We start from the raw sequence: 25,200 nt of genomic DNA, 5'->3' as shown, positions 1-25,200 counted from the left end.
CCCTTCCCACTCGGGGTGACAAATGCAAAAACAACAATTGATGGACAGAATGCAGAACAATGTCATACATTCACCCCAGTACAAAGATCTGGGCCTAAATCCATCGTTTTTTTGCTCACCATGCCGTTCCAGTTTGAACCCAGCCATGTGCAAATCAGTCTTGACCCTGTGCCTCATGGGAACAGTCCAGCCCGAACTGCCAAGCCAGGTCCTCCCTGGACAGGAAACAAGCATCCTAGGACCGGTTTCGGGGTTTCACCCCTCTTCAGCCTGGATAGCTTGATTCCAGTGGCATGGAGAGCAAGGGACCCACGTCTGGGCATAACCTTCCCACTCGGGGTGACAAATGCAAAAACAACAATTGATGGACAGAATGCAGAACAATGTCATACATTCACCCCAGTACAGAGATCTGGGCCTAAATCCATCGTTTTTTTGCTGACCATGCCGTTCCAGTTTGAACCCAGCCATATGCAAATCAGTCTTGACCCTGTGCCTCATGGGAACAGTCCAGCCCAAACTGCCAAGCCAGGTCCTCCCTGGACAGGAAACAAGCATACTAGGACCGGTTTCTGGGTTTCACCCCTCTTCAGCCAGGATAGCTTGATTCCAGGGGCATGGAGAGCAAGGGACCCACGTCTGGGCATACCCTTCCCACTCGGGGTGACAAATGCAAAAACAACAATTGATGGACACAATGCAGAACAATGTCATGCATTCACCCCAGTACAGAGATCTGGGCCTAAATCCATCGTTTTTTTGCTCAGCATGCCGTTCCAGTTTGAACCCAGCCATATGCAAATCAGTCTTGACCCTGTGCCTCATGGGAACAGTCCAGCCCGAACTGGCAAGCCAGGTCCTCCCTGGACTGGAAACAAGCATCCTAGGACCGGTTTCGGGGTTTCACCCCTCTTCAGCCAGGATAGCTTGATTCCAGTGGCATGGAGAGCAAGGGACCCACGTCTGGGCATACCCTTCCCACTCGGGGTGACAAATGCAAAAACAACAATTGATGGACAGAATGCAGAACAATGTCATACATTCACCCCAGTACAGTGATCTGGGCCTAAATCCATCGTTTTTTTGCTCACCATGCCATTCCAGTTTGAACCCAGCCATATGCAAATCAGTCTTGACCCTGTGCCTCATGGGAACAGTCCAGCCCGAATTGCCAAGCCAGGTCCTCCCTGGACAGGAAACAAGCATCCTAGGACTGGTTTCGGGGTTTCACCCCTCTTCAGCCAGGATAGCTTGATTCCAGTGGCATGGAGAAAAAGGGAGCCACGTCTGGGCATACCATTCCCACTCGGGGTGACAAATGCAAAAACAATTGATGGACAAAATGCAGAACAATGTCATACATTCACCCTAGTACAGAGATCTGGGCCTAAATCCATCGTTTTTTTGCTCACCATGCCGTTCCAGTTTGAACCCAGCCATATGCAAATCAGTCTTGACCCTGTGCCTCATGGGAACAGTCCAGCCCGAACTGCCAAGCCAGGTCCTCCCTGGACAGGAAACAAGCATCCTAGGACCTGTTTCGGGGTTTCACCCCTCTTCAGCCAGGATAGCTTGATTCCAGTGGCATGGAGAGCTAGGGGCCCACGTCTGGGCATCCCCTTCCCACTCGGGGTGACAAATGCAAAAACAACAATTGATGGACAGAATGCAGAACAATGTCATATATTCACCCCAGTACAGAGATCTGGGCCTAAATCCATCGGTTTTTTGCTCACCATGCCGTTCTAGTTTGAACCCAGCCATATGCAAATCAGTCTTGACCCTGTGCCTCATGGGAACAGTCCAGCCCGAACTGCCAAGCCAGGTCCTCCCTGGACAGGAAACAAGCATCTTAGGACCGGTTTCGGGGTTTCACCCCTCTTCAGCCAGGATAGCTTGATTCCAGTGGCATGGAGAGCAAGGGACCCACGTCTTTGCATACCCTTCCCACTCGGGCTGACAAATGCAAAAACAACAATTGATGGACAGAATGCAGAACAATGTCATACATTCACCCCAGTACAGAGATCTGGGCCTAAATCCATCTTTTTTTGCTCACCATGCCGTTTCAGTTTGAACCCAGCCATATGCAAATCAGTCTTGACCCTGTGCCTCATGGGAACAGTCCAGCCCGAACTGCCAAGCCAGGTCCTCCCTGGACAGGAAACAAGCATCCTAGGACCTGTTTCGGGGTTTCACCCCTCTTCAGCCAGGATAGCTTGATTCCAGTGGCATGGAGAGCAAGGGACCCACGTCTGGGCATACCCTTCCCACTCGGGGTGACAAATGCAAAAACAACAATTGATGGACAGAATGCAGAACAATGTCATACATTCACCCCAGTACAGAGATCTGGGCCTAAATCCATTGTGTTTTTGCTCACCATGCCGTTCCAATTTGAACCCAGCCAAATGCAAATCAGTCTTGACCCTTTGCCTCATGGGAACAGTCCAGCCCGAACTGCCAAGCCAGGTCCTCCCTGGACAGGAAACAAGCATCCTAGGACCGGTTTCGGGGTTTCACCCCTCTTCAGCCAGGATAGCTTGATTCCAGTGGCATGGAGAGCAAGGGACCCACGTCTGGGCATACCCTTCCCACTCGGGGTGACAAATGCAAAAACAACAACTGATGGACAGAATGGAGAACCATGTCATACATTCACCCCAGTACAGAGATCTGGGCCTAAATCCATCGTTTTTTTGCTCACCATGCCGTTCCAGTTTGAACCCAGCCATATGCAAATCAGTCTGGACCCTGTGCCTCATGGGAACAGTCCAGCCCGAACTGCCAAGCCAGGTCCTCCCTGGACAGGAAACAAGCATCCTAGGACCGGTTTCGGGGTTTCACCCCTCTTCAGCCACGTAGTGCCCCATCACACATGACATGTGTAAACAGCTCATCACACATCTATTGTGCCACAACATCAGGAAAGAAGCAAAAACCAAAGAAAATGATGGACGGAGTGTTGAACATTGCAAGCACTCACCCCCAGTAAACCGATCTGGGTTTAATCCATCACCGTTCTTTAGCCCACTCTGCCACCCCAGTTCACACATGGCCATATGCAAATCAGTCTGACCCTGTGCCTCATGGGAACAGTCTAGCCCGAACTGCCAAGCCATGTCTTCCCTGGCCCGGAAGCTAGCTTGATTCCAGTGGTTTTTACTTTGTTCGCCATAAGTTGGCAGGGTATGCTCAGACGTGAGTCCCTTGCTCACTTTGCCACTGGATTCAAGCAAGCCTGGCTGAAGACGGCTGAAATGCCAGAAACCTGTCCTAGGAAGCTTCCCCTTCACACTTTGCACATGTGTGCATGTGCGACACACGTGTCAAGCACTGCATCACTGGTATGGCACAGTCAGCAACACTCGCAACTGTCCCCTGAAGGTAGGTTCACAGATAATTACACCTCACATGTGACTCCCAGTGTGCCACGATGTGACTATGTCATGTGTGTGTCATGTGTTCCCATGAGCTTTCCGTTGGTGTTCCGTCAACTCCATCTGCTGTTGCAGCATCCAACATGTGTCTGTGTGCATATGTGCATGACACACATATACGCACACCGTGCCACATGTGGACTCACACGTTACATGTGTCATGATCGTTCGAAGATGACTTCCTGACATGAGGCAATATCTGCGTTGTCTCAATGTCTGTGACATCAGTTTTTGACATGGACCCCTTAATGGAAATGTGTGTCATCTGTCCAATTCCAGATAACATGTGACCTGTGCGTCTAGACTCCCGCCAGCTGTCTGTATGATATGACATCCTTCAAATGCTGATATGTGGATGTCTGTCACTCATGTAATGTGTCTGGCTTGTCACTTACACTGGCCAACAGCTATTTCATGGCATGTCACGTCAAAATTGCCATGCAACTATTGTGGCTGGCTCTTCGTAGGAGTATCACCTGGCTGGCCCACGTGTCCTGGATGTATTGCACAGCACAGACTCTGTATTAAGTAGATGTGTATTAGCTGTTGAACATGTGCTCACCTCAGTGACATTGGTGTGGTAATGTACGTTATTCCTTCCAAATCTCTGCAGGGCACCGCCTCTCCCCAGACGAATGCCAGACCTGGATGCCATGTGTGAACATGACTGCATACGCAGATACCGCTTCTCGTAAGAGTTGATAGAGGACTTGACCCGCCGGCTTGCACCACACCTCCAACCAGAACACAGGTATCCTACTGCTCTGACCCCCAAGGTGAAGGTGATGGCAGCCGTACATTTTTTTGCCACCGGCACATTTCAATTGACCATAGCTGATGTCGGTGGCATGTCCCAGACAATGTTCAGCCGTGTCCTGCAAGATGTTATAGAAGCCATGTTGGTGCACCTGGATGAATTCATCCATTTTCCCACTCGTGAGCAATTGACAGGTGTCAAGGGTGAGTTCTATGCCCTGGGAGGGATGCCTCATGTAATTGGGGCCATTGATGGGACACATGTGGCTTTGGTACCACCACAGGCACAGGAGGTAGCCTATAGAAACAGAAAACATTACCACTGCATTAATGCTCTTGTGGTGTGTCTTGCTAACATGCTGATTTCCCATGTCTGTGCACGTTTTCCAGGGTCCGCACACGATGCATACATCATGAGGCGTAGCAGCGTGCCAGAAATGATGCTGCAGCTGCACACGGAACGAGCATGTCTTGTTGGTGGGTATACTCTGTTAGTCCTGTGTTCAGCACTATCTTTGTATCTTACGGCATCTCCTGACCCACGTCTTCACATGATGTTTCCATGTAGGGGACTCTGGCTATCCCAACATGCCATGGCTGATGACGCCCCCAGAACAGCTGCAGAACACCGGTACAACGACACCCATGGGCAGACGAGGCGCGTGATTGAGAGGACGTTTGGACTCCTGAAGAGCAGATTCCGGTGCCTCCACAAGACCGGTGGCGCCCTCCCATATGCCCCGGTGAAGGTCTGCAAAATCTTCATTGTGTGCTGCATGCTGCACAACATGGCAGTGGAGAAGGCTGTGCCACTCATCCTTGATCCGGATGAGCAGGATCATCCACCCGTGGAGGATGAAGGGCTCGGGCACGGGGCAAGTGAGGATGAGGATGAAGATGAGGATGAGGACATCCGGAGTCAGCTTATCCGCAACTTCTTCTCATGATGGTGAGTCCCTGTGTCTGAGTGTGCACGCTTTGAGCCTTGTGTGGCATGTGTTGCAATGTGTGTGTCGAGCTGACTGTGTGCTAAGTGACTTGGAGGTGTGTTCTGATGTGTCATTCAAGTGATGATGTCATTCCACACATATTAGCTGGGACACTAAATTTGTTAAGGGCATGGTGACAACATCATTCCTGTAGAGTACATGTACATGTCTGCGGATTACTAGCTCTTGGCTGAATTGTTGTGTGTCTGTCCTCCCCAGGTTCTTGCGGCTGTCGTCTGCTCATGTCATCATTGCCCTCCTGCTATTCCTCATGAGTATTGCAACGTGTGCTGGATCAGAGTTACATGCACCGACATGGTGAATAGTCATTTTGGGTAAGGAGTGCAGCAAGGCATTTTGTGGGTGGTACGTGCTCCTGTGCATGTTGTGTTACCATGCATACATGTCGACTCACCATGGGCCACATGATGTGTTGCATGGCTCCCATGAATTGATGGTCACCCTTCCTGACAGTCATCTGTAATGGTGTGTGGATTCTGATGAAGGCATCAATGTGTGTATGACGTCTCCAAGGAGCATACGGGATGCTAATGGTGGACATAGTGTGGGACATCCCCATATGAGGCTCAATGGGGAATTGTAGAGTCTCCGTGTGCAGCAAGGGGTGTTAGGCTCAACCCCTTCAATTGTGTGCCAGCTCAGTAGGATTTACATAGCTGTGTGTTGAAGGGGGTGTCCAGTGTAGGTCACACATGGTCAGCCAAATGACCTGTGAGTCTGTTCCAATTGATGCATTTCCCTTAGTGTGAGGCTGAGTAATAAAGGTGTTCGTCACACTCCAAGGTGCCTCATCTCTGTCAATGCAGGTCTCTTGCCACTTTGCATGCGGCATATCTGGCATAGTTGTGGAAGATTATGCATAGGAGTCCATGTGTAGTTTAGCAACATGCATGCAGTTGCTCATGGGTTAGGCTCTCTATTGGGCATGGAGTACATGGTCGTGTATGTTTTTTGGCATGTTGGTCCACGCAATGGGCCATCAACAGCTGCTGAGGGTGTGTGTGCGCAGGTCGGCCTTCAGTTTCCTGATCCGGTGTCATGCTTCTTTGGTGATTGTGCATGCATTGTCTCTGGGTGTGCCATGTGACACTGGACACTCCTTACTTTACACACACGCCTGTTGCAGTTGTCCTTCTGACATCCTAGTCTATGTGTGCAAATTCTTTCATTTTGCAAGGAGATGCCGCCTGCTGCTGCGGCCCCTGCAGCAAGGGCCAACAGAGTATCCAGATTTTGCAACACACACGCCTCTAGGATACTCCTCACTTCCTCCCTCCACCCATTCATTTTGCTGTCCTCAGCTTGTCTATGCCACTGTTGCCGCCACGCGGTGCCAAAGGCTGGACCATCAGCACATGCAAGGTGCACATTGCACCACCATCTTGTCCTTGCATTACCCACATCACACTACAGTCTGATGTATCAGCCACACTCTGAGCTATGTCCATCCGCACATCTAACGCCTGCTGTCAGACATACCCTGGGCACACACACAACACCTTTGCATGTTGAGTGTGCAACTCCAACTGCCTACACTGCGCTGCCCCGCCTTCCAGGCCCTGTCACACCAACCAGGTCACGTCCCTAATACTCCCCACCGGCTCTGTAGCCCAGCAAGGGCATGGGAGTGGGACTCAAGGTTTCAGCATGTAGTATGGTGTCATCATCTGGGACATGGCACAGGTATCATCTCTCAGCATGTCAATCTACAGAGTGTCCAGGACCCCCCTCTCCACCATCACATGCGCACAGTACCTCATCATCAGCTCGTATGCCATTGACAGCCAGGTACTCCTCACCCTCAACAAAGACACAGAGATTGGCAGTTCCATAATTCAAGTGTGCATGAGATCTATTGATGAATGGCTGCACACGAGCCACCTGAGGCTGGACTTGTACAGGACTGAGGTGAACATCTGAGGATTGTCCCCTTCCAGCTGGGTCAAGTGCCTGTGTCCCACCCGCAAGAGCCCTGCACAAGCACCCAGCGGCCACACACACAAGATGGTGTGCATCATGTTTGGCTCGCTCACATATGCCATGCTAGTCCACAGCATCTGTACCTCATGCTGCAACGCCCTCTGCATTATGCACATGATCCACAGATAGATCCACTTCAAGAAAAGACAGACCATCCCCCAGGTCCATGACAACATCCGTGTCAAATACTGCCCTGCCCTCTACGGAGCAAGTACATCCAATCTCCCAGGAAACTGGTCCACTTCCAGGGGGCATCTGCACACCTCAGCTTCAACACCCTGCGCCCCAGCCACCTCGCCGTCCACCATGGATAGCTGCAATGGATCACTGTCTGCTGCAGGGTGACCTCCACACTCCCCACCCACACTCAGGAGGCAGTCCACAACCTGACCCCAACCAACCTTGTACGTCTGTCATCCTAGATCCCGTTGGGCCATCTCCGTGCATCCAACCTTGCCCTGGCCACCGTTCTTCACATCCACCGTACTCCAGCATACAGGACATTGTTCTCCCACCTGCCCACACATACCTGGGACTCCCTCCCCGGGAACCTCCACATGAGCCATGACCTCTACGCCTTGATGATGATCTCCCTAATAGGTCTCTCCGCACAGTTTGGCAAGCCCCCCCTCAGCAGCCAGAGGCCATCACAGGTGAGTGTTGTGCTCCATGCCTACATTGAATGATACCTTGTTACCCATGTGTGTCCTGTACCAGACTCTGATCCCAGGGTATGGATGGCTGGAGTTGGTTCAACACTCAGGCATAGTTTGACATTTCCACACACATATGTCGTTGAATAATGCAAAATGACAGGAACGTCTCATGTCCAAAGTGAAATATTTATTTACGGTGGGGTCAGTGGTTTGGTAGATGCAATTAGGTGCTGTTCCGGGGGAATAGAATCCAAAGTTCACAGGGGGAGATGGTATCCTTGGCATTGGAAGTCATCAGAGTCCAGACCACAGTGTTGGTCATCATTGGCCAGACTGTGACCAGCAAGTCCATGTGGCAGAGAATGTCATTGGATGAGGTGATGCTGTTGCGCCAGAGGGCCAGGTGCCAGGCCAGGTGACCTGGGAGATGGGGATGGTCCGCTGACTCTCACGGTCTTTTCCGTGGACGACCCACCTTTCTCCGGGGACCCTCAGATGCAGGCCTTGACGATGCTGGGGACGCTCCGTCAGATGAATCCTCCTCCCTCCCTGTGTCAGGTGCTGGTCTACGCCTGGTGGCACAGGGAGGGTTTGCCAGGCTTTGTGCGATCTGACGGAGTGATTGGCTCACGTCCCTGTGCACCGCCAGGAGCTCAGCCAGTCTTGCCTCCATCTGACCTTGGTGTTGTTGATGACTAGCATGATGCTCGACCTGCAGGTTCTTAATGTCATTGAGGGTCCCCTGCATCTCGGAGAGTCTTGACACAACCTGGTTGATGCCTCTGGTGTCACGCCGGTATGATTCCAGGATGTTGCGTATGTGTGACATACCGGTATCCTGAGCTGGCTGGTCAGGTTCGCGCCTCCGCCTGCCTCCACTCCCACCACCCCTGCCCACTTGAGCCTGGCCTTCCCTTGTGGGCACATCGGGTCTACGGGACCCCTGAGGGATGGCATTTGCAGGGTTGCCTGCCTCTTCCTGGGTGCCCGGAGAACCTTGTCCCTCCTGGTCAGACTGGCTCTGTTGTTCAGTGTGAGCAGGGCTCCTGGGTGTGTCCTGGGATGTGGCAGGAATGGGGGGGTGGTTGGCACAGATGTACCTGACGCAGGTGCTGCAGGGGCTTGGGCACCAGAGGGTCCAGGTTGGTCGGGGTCATCCACGGAGTGGTGATAGTCATCGCTGCCGGTGGGATCGTCTTCACGCGGTGCCTGGGACTGTGATTCTTCCCCCCCCCAGTGTTGGGGGGAGATCGACGAATTTGCCCTGTGTGTGAGAGAGAGACAATGTTAATGGTGTTTCATGCGACATCTATGTTTCATACATATTCAAGTTGACACATTTCCTCCAGGTAGTTGGATGTGCCTAGAATTCCTCTCAATGTCCACTTGGGGATGGGTATGTTGCGGGGACAGATTGGGATGTTCTCTTGAGTGTTTGACCTGTAGATTGTTTGCTCTGATGCTTATTTGGCTCGGGATCGGTCTTGTTGTGTCACATGTCCATTGTGGAAGTGTGTAAATCCGTTGCCTGCCCCAGGTGTGTGTGCTTGTGTTAGGGGGGGTCTTGTGTTTGTGGTTGTTGTAGGCTTGGACATGGGCTTGCCTTGATTTGTGAAGGGTGCATGGAGACGTTAGTGGCATGAGCGTGGTTTTTGAGTGTGGTTGTTTGCGGTGAGTGCTTGTGGGAAGTTGCGTGCATTTGGTGTATATGTGGTGTGGACCCCATTGCCCCCGTGTTACGTAAGTTGTTTGTGTACTCACCAGGCCCTGCGACTCCTTCGACTCCATGTACTCCCACCAGTGGTAGCAGGGCCATCACCTTCTCCTCCCAGGGATGGTAGTGTACGGGTCTGCGGGGTGGCCCACCTCCAGTGATGTTAGTCTGGGCATATTCTTCATTCATTTTCCTCTTGACCGCCCTGCGCAGATCGTACCACCTGGCTTGGCATTCATGCCTGGTCCTTCGGATGGGCGCAACAGCATTCACCTTATCGACAATCCTCTGCCACATGGCAGATTTTTCAGCTATGCTGGTCTGTCTGACCAATGTTCGACTCTGATGACTTCGTTGACAAGGAGGTCCAGCTCCGCTGTTGTGAACTTTGGATTCTTGTCTGTGGGCATGGTGTGGGGTGTGGGTGTGGGTGTGGATGGTTGTGGGTGTGTGGGTGTGAATGTGACGGTGTGTGTGTGAATGTGACGAGGGGGATGTTTGTGGAGGAGACTGTGTGAAGGTGTGTGAGTGAAGGTGTAGTGGAGGTATGAGTGATGTGGAGTAGTTTCTATGTGGAGTTGTTTCTCAGTGAGGTCTGGCAGCAGTGGGTCTGTTGCAAAGGCTCATGGGTTGTGTGTGTGGGTCCTTTTTATTGGTCCATTTTTGGGTGTGGCTGTGTTTGAATTTTGGTGGGTGTGTTATAAGGGGTGGTTGTGATTTGGGGCCTCTGTTTGCCTGTTTGGATGTGCCAGGTCAGTCATTGGTATGTATTTTGTCATGTAGATGTGTTTTGTGGTGTTGTGTGAGTCAAATTGACCCTCCTTGTGCTGTTTTACAGTGTCCTGGTTCTGTAAGAGTATTTTTCGCGTAGGTACGATCCGTACATACATGATGCTGGGTGAGGGTGCTGGGGTACGGTGTTGGAGTGCGACGCGTACATGCGGTGGGGGTTCGGTGCGTACACATGTGGCCCTGGGGTACGGCGCGTACATGCGGAGGTACAGCGCGTACATGGGGGGGAAGGCACGTACATGAGGGGAGGGCGCGTACATGCGGTGGGGGTACGGTGCGTACAGGTGCGGCCCTGGGGTACGGCGCGTACATGCGGAGGTACGGCGCGTACATGGGGGTAAGGCGCGTACATGCGGTGGGGGTACGGTGCGTACACGTGTGGCCCTGGGGTACGGCGCATACATGCAGAGGTACGGCGCGTACATGTGGGGGGGTAAGGGGCGTACATGCTGTGGGGGTACGGTGCGTACATGTGCGGACCTGGGGTATGGCGCGTACATGCGGGGGTACGGCGCGTACATGCGGGGGTGATGCGCCTACGGGGGGTACGGCACGTACATGGGGGGGTACAGCGCGTACAGGTGCGGGGCTGGGGTACAGTGCGAACAGGGGGGGTAAGGCGTGTACATGGGGGTACGGCGTGTACATGGGGGGGTACGGTGCGTACAGTTGCGGGGCTGGGGTACAGTGCGGACAGGGTGGTGTACAGTGCTGACATACTTGGGGATGTGGGGGGCTGTACGGCTCGTACACGGGCATGAGTTTACCCGTGTACATGTGTGCTACTTCGTTGGCTCCGTACGGGCCTTTTTACGTGCGATTGTGTATTCAGACGGACGGTCGGGATCGTACTTGCGCGCTCGGACTTGTGTTTTACGATTTGCACGTAAAAATGTCCGTCTCACTCTCGTACACTTTTCCCGACGATAATTGGACGTGAAACCTTTCCGACGCACTCTCGTAGACTTTTCCCGACGCTATTCGTAGTTATTTTTCACAGACGAATCGTACTTGGCTGTTTGTACGGTGCTTCTACGACTCGTACGTAAAAAAATATGGATACGGGCCGTACGCAAATTATTTTTACCGGATCGGAATCGGCACCTTTATGTCTATCTTTGATCTATATTATACACCCGCAAAATTAGCCAAGTGGGAATCTATTAGAGGGAATAAATGTAATCGATGTGGCGCAATCGCCGCAGACACTGTTCATATGTTTTTTCAATGTTCCAAACTAAGTCAATTTATTAAAGATGTTGAATATTTTCTGTATACCTATTTAGGTATTCGGTTACAATTAACTTCAGAATTGATCATCTTGGGTTTACAAACAAGTGGTGATAGCACTAGGACGGAAATAGAAGATGGGTTTATATTTATTTGTATGTAAATTTTTCGACTCTTTATTACAACACAATGGCTGGATATAGAACCACCTTTCTTTAGTAACTGGCAATCTAGATTATTATCCTTATACCATTTGGAGATGTCAGTATATAAAACAAAAGGCAAAAGGAGAAGGTTAATGGGCCAGAAATTATGGTCTCAGCTAATTAAGTGGTTATGAATTTATTATTTATGTTGGTTTTTTTTGTAGTATTAATGGATTTTGAGTTCTATTAAGAGAGCCATAACTTGAATTTGAAGACAATATGATTGATTGTGCTATTTATATATCTGTTTTTTGGCTGTATGCTGACACAAAAAATCAATAAAAAAAAAAAGGAAAAAAAAAAAAGTAGCTTTCATCCTAAACATACAGTGCGCAGTATACCGTGTGGTGAAATGCTATGAATTCGCAGGATATGTAGCAATGAGGATGATTTGCTTTTAGCCCAACAGGAATGTAAATCAAGGTTTTTGGTAAGGGGCTATTCCCAAAGAATCATTGATCAGGCCATAATACGCACGAAAGCTAGATCGAGGGAAGATCTGTTATTCAAACCCTCAAACAGTAAAACTAAAATGACAGAGAATGCAGCCAACAATCCCAGCAATCCTAGGCTAATCCTAATGTATAATAAACAGAGGGGTAGTCTTAGGAAAATAATTAAGAAAAATTGGCACCTGGTTCAAAGTGATCCAATTATAGGGGATAAAATGTTACCCTCTCCCACTATAACATTCAGAAAAGTGTGCAGCACCAGTGACTATTTAGTTAGCAGCAGTACGGAGATCCCTAAATACACAAATTGGCTGGTGTACAGCATGCAAGGCTTGCAAATATGGAGAAAGTAAAACCACATTCCATACACCTTTCCATGACAAGCAAATTTTAATCAGCAAGTTTTTAACGTGTAAAACTGAGTTTGTGGTTTATGTATTGGAATGCTCATGTGGACTAAGGTATGTGGGCAGTACTCGCCTCCAAGTCCACAAGAGGATTTTACAACATCTAAGGGCAATAACCAACACCGATAGCTCCTATCCGGTAGCACGTCACTTCAATGAGATGCAGAACCAAAATCTCAAGCAGTTGAAGTACTCATAATTGACAGTGTTCCCTCACTGAGAAGAGGAGGTAACAGAGATGCATTAGAATTAGATAGTAAGAGTCCACACGGTTTAAACACTGCTGAAGACCTATGCCCATGGCTTAAATCAATGCAGTATTTCGTGAAAACATTTGACATACCTAATATAGGTGTCACATGATTGCAACCATGTCCCTCTTCCCCAAGTAACTTGCTCTCTGCCAGTAGTGCACATGGGCTCATGGCACACTGGACATATTTTAAAGCACGGTGTTACTTTTTCTTCAAATTACAAATTTATGCTGAATAGCATAAAAGCACACAGCACTTTATAGCACTTTTTGTACGATTCTCGCACTGTATATGGGGCTTATAAACCCAATAACATGATGTATTGGGTTTTTCTTTGAGCTTAAGCAACTATTTCCTGTAAGAAAGATTTGGACATTACAAATTAGCTGAAATTCAATCTGAGTTGTTTTCTACCATGTAAGATTCGTTTTTATCAAGTATTTATATGGTTATTCCTTTAAAGCGTAATTTTGCAGAGGGATTTTTAAACAACGGTTTATAACGCATTAAGCAGCTATAATTTGTAATGTCTTGACCACTGTCGTTTTATCACGTGTATAATATTTTAAATATATGTATTTATACAGAAATGTATTATATATTATATATACATATATATATATGCATATATATTTTTACACATGACTTCTTGATTTTGCACGTTTGTCTGTATTTAAAATGCAAAATGATTTGAAATACTGTAATACGTATATGAGCAGGAAACAAATTCATAAAACTGTATACAGCCGAGTGATGTAGAAGCAGTGTTCATATGGAAAGTCTGTCTTTTATTATTTATTCTAGCACGTAATGCACTGTGTCACTTTAAAAATGGGAGTAGAGCATCAACATGTGATGTAATCAAGGGCTCTGGGTGGCCCGAAACGCGTCATGGCGGCGAAAAGCATTAAAAAATAAATATATTGAAGCACAAAATAAGTGGAGTCCGTTCCGTTTATTTTTGAACACAGAGGAAGGAGTTTCAAGAAATACATATATATATATCATCATCATCATAGGCTTTATTTTGATATAGACAATATCTTAAAAAGCAGTACATTTAGTACAGAACAGTAAGAGAATAAAAGGAGCCAGTACATTAACAAGCAATTCATATTACAAATGACCCCAATAAATTAAATTAAATCATTTAAGAACAAATTAAACAAAATAGGAACGCCTAGATGATCTAATGCGCCATGCCCAACCCAGGAACTTAGCTATACCACAAGCAAATAGTGGGCGGGGATCATTTTTTAGAACACGTAAGGCCTCCTTAAAATGCCTTGTCCCAAGTTCTCTGCATAGTGGTTTTAACCACCTACTGCGGGGAAGAGCATAGGCTGGACATTCAAAAAACAGGTGTGGGATTGACTCTATCCTATGCTCACAAAATGGGCACATATCGATGGTTTGAGCCGAGGCCTTCCACCTAGAGGTAAGTTCCCCTACAGGAAGTAGGCCTATCCTGAATTGAAAGTACAATGCTCTATCACTGCGCTTTATAATGATGTCCAAATAGGGTTTGCAAAGGGGCATATCTTTTACTAATAGGAAGTCCAGGGAGGTCCTGCACAAATTGGAATTACCAGATCTACTATCGGCTACCCAATTCCAGTATAATTTCTTTAGCACAGGTTTAGGGGGGGCAGTTCTATTAACCCAGGCATTACCGAGGCCCATGTTGAAGAGAAGACGCTTGACTTCCCTCAACCATTGTATCTTAGACCAGCCCGGTGACTCCAAAACATCAATCAGGCCTTCCGCGAAGCAAGACAACTCTGGGACTCTCCAGATTCTTGCCCATAGAAGGAGAGGGCGGAGTTTAGCCTGATCACCAATTGATCTTAACCCCATATCCAAAAGCAGTGGGAGTGTTGTGGTACTATAAGGAAGTCCCATTAAATCTTTCAGAAACTTATTTTCCGAGCGAGTCAGCTGGTCCGCCCTATGTGTACCCCAAAGTTCTGCCCCATATAAAACTGCATTAACGCCCCTTGCCCTGTAGATGTCAAGAATTGTTACAATAGGTTTTAGGGTTGAGGCACGTTGTTCCTTGAAAAGGACACCCAAGACCCTTTTATGGGTCAACAACATCTTTTGTAAATGACATTCCCAACTCATCGTGTCACAGAGGCGGATGCCAAGATAGTCGAACTCAGTAACCCTCTCTAAAGGGACAGCATCTAAAATTGGTGGTTTGACTGTCTTTTTCGGGGGATTGAGAACTAAATACTTAGTTTTCCCAGTATTAATAACTAGCCCCCTTGCATCACAAAAGGATTTGAACCTAGATAACAGGCTCTGCAGGCCTACAGGGGTCTTGGAGATCAGGAGGGTATCATCTGCAAATAGAAGAGTAGGTATTTTTCTACCAGCCAGGGATGGTGCATCTGATGGAACTTCCGATAAAAATTCCACCACTCCATTTACATACAAGGAAAACAGAGTGGGGGCTAAAACACACCCCTGGCGTACTCCTCTATTTACAGGTATTTGATTTGTTTTTTGACCCTGATTACCCCACCTGATCTGGGCAAAGTTGTCGGCATGCAACTTTATCAATAGACTTAGAAGGTACGGGGGGATGCCAGATCATTCAGCACACCCCAAAGTTGGTTGCGCGGGACCAGGTCAAAGGCAGTCCACAAATCTATAAAAGCGAGATACAGACTGCCTTTGCCCAGTACAACCACTTTCCAATAGAGCATCAAAAGCCGAAAAGATTGCTCTATCGTCCCCATACCTGATCTAAAACCGGCCTGGAAATCAGAGAGAATACTTTTTTCCTCCATCCATTGCAGTATTCTACCTAAGATCACTTTGCCTGCCACTTTCTGTGAGGAGTCTAAAAGACTTATGGGGCGATAATTAGCGGGATCGACCCGACTCCCTTTTTTAAAAATGGGAACAACTTCGGCCCCCTTCCATGATAGATATATATATATCTATATCTATATATATATTCACTGAAAAAACCATAGGTTTCACACATGTTATAGTTAGCGGAAATTTTACTGATAAAAAACCAATGAAATTCCCCCGTTATAGTTAGTGCAGGCAACTATAACTCACGCGACCGCAATCCTCTGCTGATGCTAATACTGTATTTAGACACTTATTTGCCCATGTCTTCTTCCATAAATTTTTAGCTATACATATATTACAAATATTTTTTTTTCATAAAGACACATATGTCATCAGCAGAAGATTGCGGTCGCGTGAGTTATAGTTGCCTGCACTAACTATAACGGGGGAATTTCATTGGTTTTTTATCAGTAAAATTTCCGCTAACTATAACATGTGTGAAACCTATGGTTTTTTCAGTGAATTTGCAAGGTTTTTTAAATGCTAATTCCTAACTATAACGTGTGTGAAACCTATGGTTTTTTCAGTGAATTTGTACGGTTTTTTAAATGCTAAGTTACTTTACGCCATTCGTGGCGTGCGCGCCCACTTAACGCAGTTCGTTCCGTGCTTCGCGCACCGCGCGCCCACTTTACGCAGTTAGTGCCGTGCACGCACGGTGGGCACGCGGTGCGCTACGCGCACCGCGTGCCCACGTTACGCTAGATGGGCCATGTACGCACGATGCGCTTCGCGCACCGTGCGCACATGGAGGACATATGATGCGCTTCGTTGTGAAAGGTAATATTTTAATTTTTCATATCTGTAATATGCCATGCACAAATGGTGACCTTCGGGCACAATTTGCACATGGGGTGGGGAGAGTGTGGATTATTTTTTTTTTAAAATAATTTTTACCGTACGCGTACGGTAAGCGTAATCGGCGAAATTATCGAAAAAATTAAAATTCCGTTTTTGGCCTGGGGGATCTTTGGGGACTCCCTCAACATGGCTAGGTGCTTAGGAGCTGTCTAAACAGCCCCTTTACATGTTTTTGTCCTTTGTTTTTTAATCCACACTCTGAGTGCGAGAGAGAAAATGGCGGCCGCCGCTTCCTGGTTTCGACCGATTCGAATGTTTACTAAGATCTAACAGCCAATCAGAATCGCGCTCGCGCACGTCACCGTATGCGTACGGTAAGCGCACCGTAAGCGCACCGTAAGCTGGCTCAGATATATATATTGATTTAAAGGCTATTTTCTCAGAATCTACTGAACAGATTTACACCAAACCTACAAAAGGCACTTCCTTGACCTGTAGACTACCTCTCTGCCAAATTTCAAGGAACTCTGTTCAGCCGTTCGGGCTGTAGCTGTTTCTAAAGGTCCTATGGAAAAATGCATGGGAAAAACGTGTTTTGGGACCCCCCCTTTTATCTCAGCCCCCGCTTGACGAATCCCCCCGAGACTTTCAGAGTAGGAGCGAAGCGTAGCGCCCCACCTATTTTGAAATATTCGTGAGGATTCGTCGACCGGCGCCAAAGTTATTCAAAATAGAATGTTGCGGATTTCCTATGGAAACAGGGTCCTAACTATAACTACCTACTGGCGACCGCCAGTAGGTAATATATATATATATATATATATATATATATATATATATATATATATATATATATATATATATATATATATTCTTACACTTTTTAAAAACTCAGTTACTGGATGATGTCACCAGTGATGTCATTTGAGATGTCATCAGTGATGTCATCAGTGATGTCACTGGCCATGTCATAAGCGTCTATTTGCTTAAAAAATAAAAGAAGAAAACCACGCACCTACCTTGGAGTCCGTGTCCCGATTTTTTGCCTTTTGAATTGGAGGTGATAACAGTGGGAACTCTGGTGTTTGTTCATATATATATATATATATATATATATATATATTACCTTCTGGCGGTCGCCAGTAGGTAGTTATAGTTAGGACCCTGTTTCCATAGGAAATCCACAACATTCTATTTGGAATAACTTTGGCGCCGGTCGACGAATCCTCGTGAAATTTTCAAAATAGGTGGGGCGCTCCGCTCCGCTCCTACCCTGAAAGTCTCGGGGGGATTCCTCAAGCGGGGGCTGAGAAAAAAGGGGGGTCCCAAAACGCGTTTTTCCCATGCATTTTTCCATAGGACCTTTAGACACAGCTACAACCCGAACGGCTGAACAGAGTTACTTGAAATTTGGCAGAGAGGTAGTCCTCAGGTCAAGGAAGTGCCTTTTGTAGGTCTGGTGTAAAGCTGTTCAGTAGTTCCTGAGAAAATAGTATTTAAATCAATATATATATCTGTGGCAGCTTACGGTGCGCTTACGGTGACGTGCGCGAGCGCGATTCTGATTGGCTGTTAGATCTTAGTAAACATTCGAATCGGTCGAAACCAGGAAGCGGCGGCCGCCATTTTCTCTCTCGCACTCTGAGGGGGGGGAGGAAAAACAAAGGGAAAAAACATGTTAAGGGGCTGTTTAGACAGCTCCTAACCACCTAGCCTTGATGAAGGTGTCCCCAAAGAACCCCCAAGGGCAAAAAATCAAAATATTGTTTTTCGAAAAATCGCCGATTAAGCTTACCGTACTCGTACGGTAAAAAATATTTTTAAAAAAAATATTAACCATACTTTCCCCACCCCGTGTGCAAATGGTGCCTGATGGGCACCTTTTGTGCATTGCATATTATTCTAAAGAAAATGTAAAAGTTTACCTTGCACAACGAAGCGCATAATATGCCCTCCATGTTCGCACGGTGCGAGAAGCGCATCGTGCGTACATTGCCCACCGTGCGTGCACGGCACTAACTGCGAAGCGCACCGTGCGCGCACGGAACGAACTGCGTTAAGTGGGCGCGCATGCCACGAATGGCGTAAAGTAACTTAGCATTTAAAAAAACGTACAAATTCACTGAAAAAACCATAGGTTTCACACACGTTATAGTTAGGAATTAGCATTTAAAAAACCTTGCAAATTCACTGAAAAAACCATAGGTTTCACACATGTTATAGTTAGCTGGACATTTTACTGATAAAAAACCTATGAAATTCCTCCGTTATAGTTAGTGCAGGCAACTATAACTCACGCAACCGCAATCCTCTGCTGATGACATATGTGTCTTTATGAAAAAAAAATATTTGTAATATATGTATAGCTAAAATTTAATGGAAGAAGACATGGGCAAATAAGTGTCTAAATACAGTATTAGCATCAGCAGAGGATTGCGGTTGCGTGAGTTATATATAACTATAACGGGGGAATTTCCTAGGTTTTTTATCAGTAAAATGTCCAGCTAACTATAACATGTGTGAAACCTATGGATTTTTCAGTGAATATATATATATATATATTACCTACTGGCGGTCGCCAGTAGGTAGTTATAGTTAGGACCCCTTTTCCATAGGAAATCCGCAACATTCTATTTTGAATAACTTTGGCGCCGGTCGATGAATCCTCGCGAATTTCTCAAAATAGGTGGGGCGCTACGCTCCGCTCCTACCCTGAAAGTCTCGGGGGGATACGTCAAGCGGGGGCTGAGATAAAAGGGGGGTCCCAAAACGCGTTTTTCCCATGCATTTTTCCATAGGACCTTTAGAACGAGCTACAGCCCGAATGGCTGAACAGAATTACTAGAAATTTGGCAGAGAGGTAGTCCCTATGTCAAGGAAGTGCCTTTTGTAGGTTTGGTGTAAATCTGTTCAGTAGATTCTGAGAAAATAGCCTTTAAATCAATATATATCTGAGCCCGCTTACGGTACGCTTACCGTACGCTTACGGTGCGCTTACGGTACGCGTACGGTGGCGTGCGCGAGCGCGATTCTGATTGGCTGTTAGATCTTAGTAAACATTCGAATCGGCCGAAACCAGGAAGCGGCGGCCGCCATTTTGTGTGTTTCACTCAGAAAAAAAAGAGTGAAAACAAGAAAAGGGGGCAATGAGAAGAGTTACAGACCCCCTTACATTTGTGAGGGGGTCAAAGAAGGACTGTAAAGTAAAAAGAAAACATTTATGGATTTTAAAAAAAATCACGGGGTACACGTACGGTAAGCTTACGGTAAGCGTACGGTAGAAAAAAAAAATAAAAAAATAAATGAAATTCAGATTTAAGTGTTTAGATATTAGGGGGCTCTAAAAAGAGCCGTTGTGTTTATGAAATGATTTTTTAGTGGTACCTACAAGTAAGTACCGATGCAGAGTCTAAGGTTCAAGAGGAAGACTCTGTTCCCTTCATCATTGAAGTGCACACCATCTCCTCTATAAATGTCTTGCATGTCATAACGCAAGTTGTTGTGGTAAATGGCACCCATACCATAGTCATGGAGGAAAGCAGAAACAGATTTGTTGACGTGCTTTCTTGCTTTGTCAATCTGCGGACAGAAATGATTGGACCAGTTCCATTTTTGCCTTTGGCATATGTTGGAAAACACAAAGGCAGTTTTAGGGAAAAGTGAAAACAGTTGTGCAAAGGTGTCCTTCATAAGCATTTCCAGACCTACCCCAGTCAAAGTGCCTAGGTCATTGCCACCACAGTGCACTATTATGAGGTCAGGGTGTTGGATTTGCATGAAGGATTTCACCAATGGCATCAATTGGTGCCACTTTAACCCTCTCTGACCAATCCATTTAATGTCTACATTTGGCAAAGCAAGGTCTCTCACCATATCTGTTTTCTCTGCAAACGTTTCACTTCAGAAGACATAGCTGTGCCCTACAATCCACACTGTGAACATCTTCAAAGGAGAACTGGATGCACTCAGGAGGTGTCTTTCAGTAGAATGGCAATATGAAAAGAAAGACAGTTTGGAAATGGAGGCATACATATTTTTTACAAAACAAAAAGAACTGATTGGCTGTTTCATACCATTCTAGAATAAAAACTAGGCTGTATGTGTAAATTAATAGAAGCATGTTTTGTATTGGTACAAAAAAATGTGTTACCAAAGAACAGTACTATGGATTTGCTGTTAGGTTTGAAAAGTCAAGCACTCTTGCTCTGTGGAATTGAAACATTGTGTGGCAAACTTCTGACCTAACTCCACACAGCAGTGTTCCATGAGCTGTTGCTATGGTAGCAGGCAGAAGTCAAGTTGGGGGAAGGGTACTGGGCAGAAGTCAAGTTGGGGGCAGGGTACTTTTGGAAAAGGGTTGGTTTTCAACCAATAGAAATGTGTGATTACATTTGAAAAAAACGGGGAAGCACTGACATTTGAAACTTACATGTATATGTGTGGAAAAATAGAGGGAAAGTTTGCCATTATCTGGTTCTGCTGAGAGGAGAGAGGTGAACAGAACAGAGATCCTGGCTCTGATAATCTGCTGTTTGAGTGCCACATTTCTTTCACAACTAACTAATTTTAAAGGTGAGGTTAGAGTTTGAGAGGAGATGTATATGGTAAATTAAGAAATGAATAATAGAAATGGAAATTCTTTTTGTTGAAGTTGCGTTTATCATTTTCTGTTTTGGGAGAAATTTAAATGTGAGGAACATGTAAAATAATATGGACTATGTTTTCACGATAAATTAAGGTGTACTGGAAAAAAAAAGAATAGTTTAAGGGTTTGAGGTTGGACTCAGTAATGCAAATACATTCAGCATCACTAAGGCTGGTTGCCCTTGCTGGAATGTAGGCAGCCACCCAGGTTACACATGGTGGTGGTCTGAAAAAGCAGTTTGGACATGTGCATTTAAAAAAATCAAAAAAGTGGTTTCATAATGTGTCAGTCTGTAAAAGTGATTTTCACTTGCCAAAAAAAAAGAGCAGTAAGTGTGCATTCAAATTGGCAAAGAAATTTCGTTTTGGGACTAATGTGAAAACATGACTCTGTGTGGAAATAGGAATTACAGGCAGAGATTTAATGCGTTTTGCTCTGGTGATTTCACAGTTGCATTAGTAGGAAAAAGGGGGAGCGATTTTTTGGGGGAAGAAGCAGACTCTTAGCACACACCCAGCTGCTTACCATGTGGAATCATGCACAGTATTTAGAAGCGAGTGGGGTTTTGAGGTTTCAGTCTGTAATGCAAATACATTCAGCATCACTAAGGCTGGTTGCCCTTGCTGGAGTGAAGGCAGTCACTGAGGATACACATGGTGGTGGTCTGAAAAAGCAGTCTGGACATGGGCTTTTTAAAAAAAATCTGAAAAGTGGTTTCATAATGTGTCAGTCTGTAAAAGTGATTTTCACTTGCCAAAAAAAAAGAGCAGTAAGTGTGCATTTAAATTGGCAAAGAAATTTCGTTTTGGGACTAATGTGAAAACATGACTCTGTGTGGAAATAGGAATTACAGGCAGAGATTTATTGCGTTTTTTTCTGGTGATTTCACAGTTGCATTAGTAGGAAAAAGGGGGAGCGATTTTTTGGTGCAGAAGCTGACTCTTAGCACACACCCATCTGCTTACCCTGTGGAATCATGCACAGTATTTACAAGCGAGTGGGGTTTTCAGGTTTCAGTCTGTAATGCAAATATATTCAGCATCACTAAGGCTGGTTGCCCTTGCTGGAATGTAGGCAGCCACCCAGGTTACACATGGTGGTGGTCTGAAAAAGCAGTTTGGACATGGGCTTTTTAAAAAAACTGAAAAGTGGTTTCATAATGTGTCAGTCTGTAAAAGTGATTTTCACTTACCAAAAAAAAAGAGCAGTAAGTGTGCATTCAAATTGGCAAAGAAATTTCGTTTTGGGACGAATGTGAAAACATGACTCTGTGTGGAAATAGGAATTACAGGCAGAGATTTAATGCGTTTTGCTCTGGTGATTTCACAGTTGCATTAGTAGGAAAAAGGGGGAGCGATTTTTTGGGGGAAGAAGCAGACTCTTAGCACACACCCAGCTCCTTTCCATGTATAATCATGCACAGTATTTACAAGCGAGTGGGGTTTTCAGGTTTCAGTCTGTAATGCAAATACATTCAGCATCACTAAGGCTGGTTGCCCTTGCTGGAATGTAGGCAGCCACCCAGGTTACACATGGTGGTGGTCTGAAAAAGCAGTTTGGACATGTGCATTTAAAAAAATCAAAAAAGTGGTTTCATAATGTGTCAGTCTGTAAAAGTGATTTTCACTTGCCAAAAAAAAAGAGCAGTAAGTGTGCATTTAAATTGGCAAAGAAATTTCGTTTTGGGACGAATGTGAAAACATGACTCTGTGTGGAAATAGGAATTACAGGCAGAGATTTAATGCGTTTTGCTCTGGTGATTTCACAGTTGCATTAGTAGGAAAAAGGGGGAGCGATTTTTTGGGGGAAGAAGCAGACTCTGAGCACACACCCAGCTCCTTTCCATGTATAATCATGCACAGTATTTACAAGCGAGTGGGGTTTTCAGGTTTCAGTCTGTAATGCAAATACATTCAGCATCACTAAGGCTGGTTGCCCTTGCTGGAATGTAGGCAGCCACCCAGGTTACACATGGTGGTGGTCTGAAAAAGCAGTTTGGACATGTGCATTTAAAAAAATCAAAAAAGTGGTTTCATAATGTGTCAGTCTGTAAAAGTGATTTTCACTTGCCAAAAAAAAAGAGCAGTAAGTGTGCATTTAAATTGGCAAAGAAATTTCGTTTTGGGACTAATGTGAAAACATGACTCTGTGTGGAAATAGGAGTTACAGGCAGAGATTTATTGCGTTTTTTTCTGGTGATTTCACAGTTGCATTAGTAGGAAAAAGGGGGAGCGATTTTTTGGTGCAGAAGCTGACTCTTAGCACACACCCATCTGCTTACCCTGTGGAATCATGCACAGTATTTACAAGCGAGTGGGGTTTTCAGGTTTCAGTCTGTAATGCAAATACATTCAGCATCACTAAGGCTGGTTGCCCTTGCTGGAATGTAGGCAGCCACCCAGGTTACACATGGTGGTGGTCTGAAAAAGCAGTTTGGACATGGGCTTTTTAAAAAAACTGAAAAGTGGTTTCATAATGTGTCAGTCTGTAAAAGTGATTTTCACTTACCAAAAAAAAAGAGCAGTAAGTGTGCATTCAAATTGGCAAAGAAATTTCGTTTTGGGACGAATGTGAAAACATGACTCTGTGTGGAAATAGGAATTACAGGCAGAGATTTAATGTGTTTTGCTCTGGTGATTTCACAGTTGCATTAGTAGGAAAAAGGGGGAGCGATTTTTTGGGGGAAGAAGCAGACTCTTAGCACACACCCAGCTCCTTTCCATGTATAATCATGCACAGTATTTACAAGCGAGTGGGGTTTTCAGGTTTCAGTCTGTAATGCAAATACATTCAGCATCACTAAGGCTGGTTGCCCTTGCTGGAATGTAGGCAGCCACCCAGGTTACACACGGTGGTGGTCTGAAAAAGCAGTTTGGACATGTGCATTTAAAAAAATCAAAAAAGTGGTTTCATAATGTGTCAGTCTGTAAAAGTGATTTTCACTTGCCAAAAAAAAAGAGCAGTAAGTGTGCATTCAAATTGGCAAAGAAATTTCGTTTTGTGACTATTGTGAAAAGAAATGTAGTAATATATTTAAATAAAATAAAGGAATTTTTTTTTTAGTTTTTTTCAGGTATTGCTGAAGAGCAGTGAACAAAATTTAAGATGCCTACAAAATCCAGAGTTCAAAAAACGCTAAAAAAAAACCTATATTTGAAGACAACTAGAGGACCAAAGTTAGTAGAAGATGCTGATGTTGGGAAAAAGAAAAAATCTTCTGGTAAGCAAAAAAAACAATTTCTTAAAAATATATTCAAAAGAATGAAAAATGTACAAAATGTCTGTACTCGAAAGGATGTTTTTAAAAAAAAAGAAGAGGAAAAAATTGACAATTTAGTTAATGCAAATATACCTTCAGCAACTGAAAAGATTTATATAAATAGAAAAACAGCGTTTAAAGAGATACGTAGAAAAATGTTTCAGAGAAGAGTTATGTCTAATTTGATGAAGGATGTGAAGAAATATAAGAAAAAGACAAAGTTTTATAAAAGAAAAAAAGAAATAGAAGCCATTGCAGCAAAGGCATTAGAATTAAAAAGGAAACTATTCATATTAATTTTGAATAGGATGCGTACATTAGACAAAATGGTTAATGTACTGAAATCACATAGCAAAAGGAAAAGAGTAGTGAACAGAACAAACTTTTGTAAAGTGTTTTTAGGAAAGTGGATGCATAGTTCAAGTAGTGAACCTTTTTTTAATGAAGAGAGCTATTTTCAAAGTAATAGTTTGCTGCATGCAGTTGACACCAGAGGTCGTTCTTACGAAGTAAAAAATGGTTGCATAATGGAGAAGGAGATAATGGTTCCAAGAGATGAGGTACAAGTGATGGCAGATGAGGCAATGGGGAGACGTCCTAAAGCCCCAGTGTACACTTGGAATTGTAGTAGTATTTGCACTGTGCGTCAGGAATCTATTGAGAAATTTCGAGAGTTTCTAAGAGAATATAGTAAAAAAAGTATAAAACAGAAGATTAAGGTGCTTCAAAG

The sequence above is a fragment of the Triturus cristatus genome, chromosome 4_2 (assembly GCF_964204655.1).
Source record: "Triturus cristatus chromosome 4_2, aTriCri1.1, whole genome shotgun sequence".
In the NCBI taxonomy this organism is placed as follows: Eukaryota; Metazoa; Chordata; class Amphibia; order Caudata; family Salamandridae; genus Triturus; species Triturus cristatus.
Note: the sequence above shows the minus strand (reverse complement) of the source record.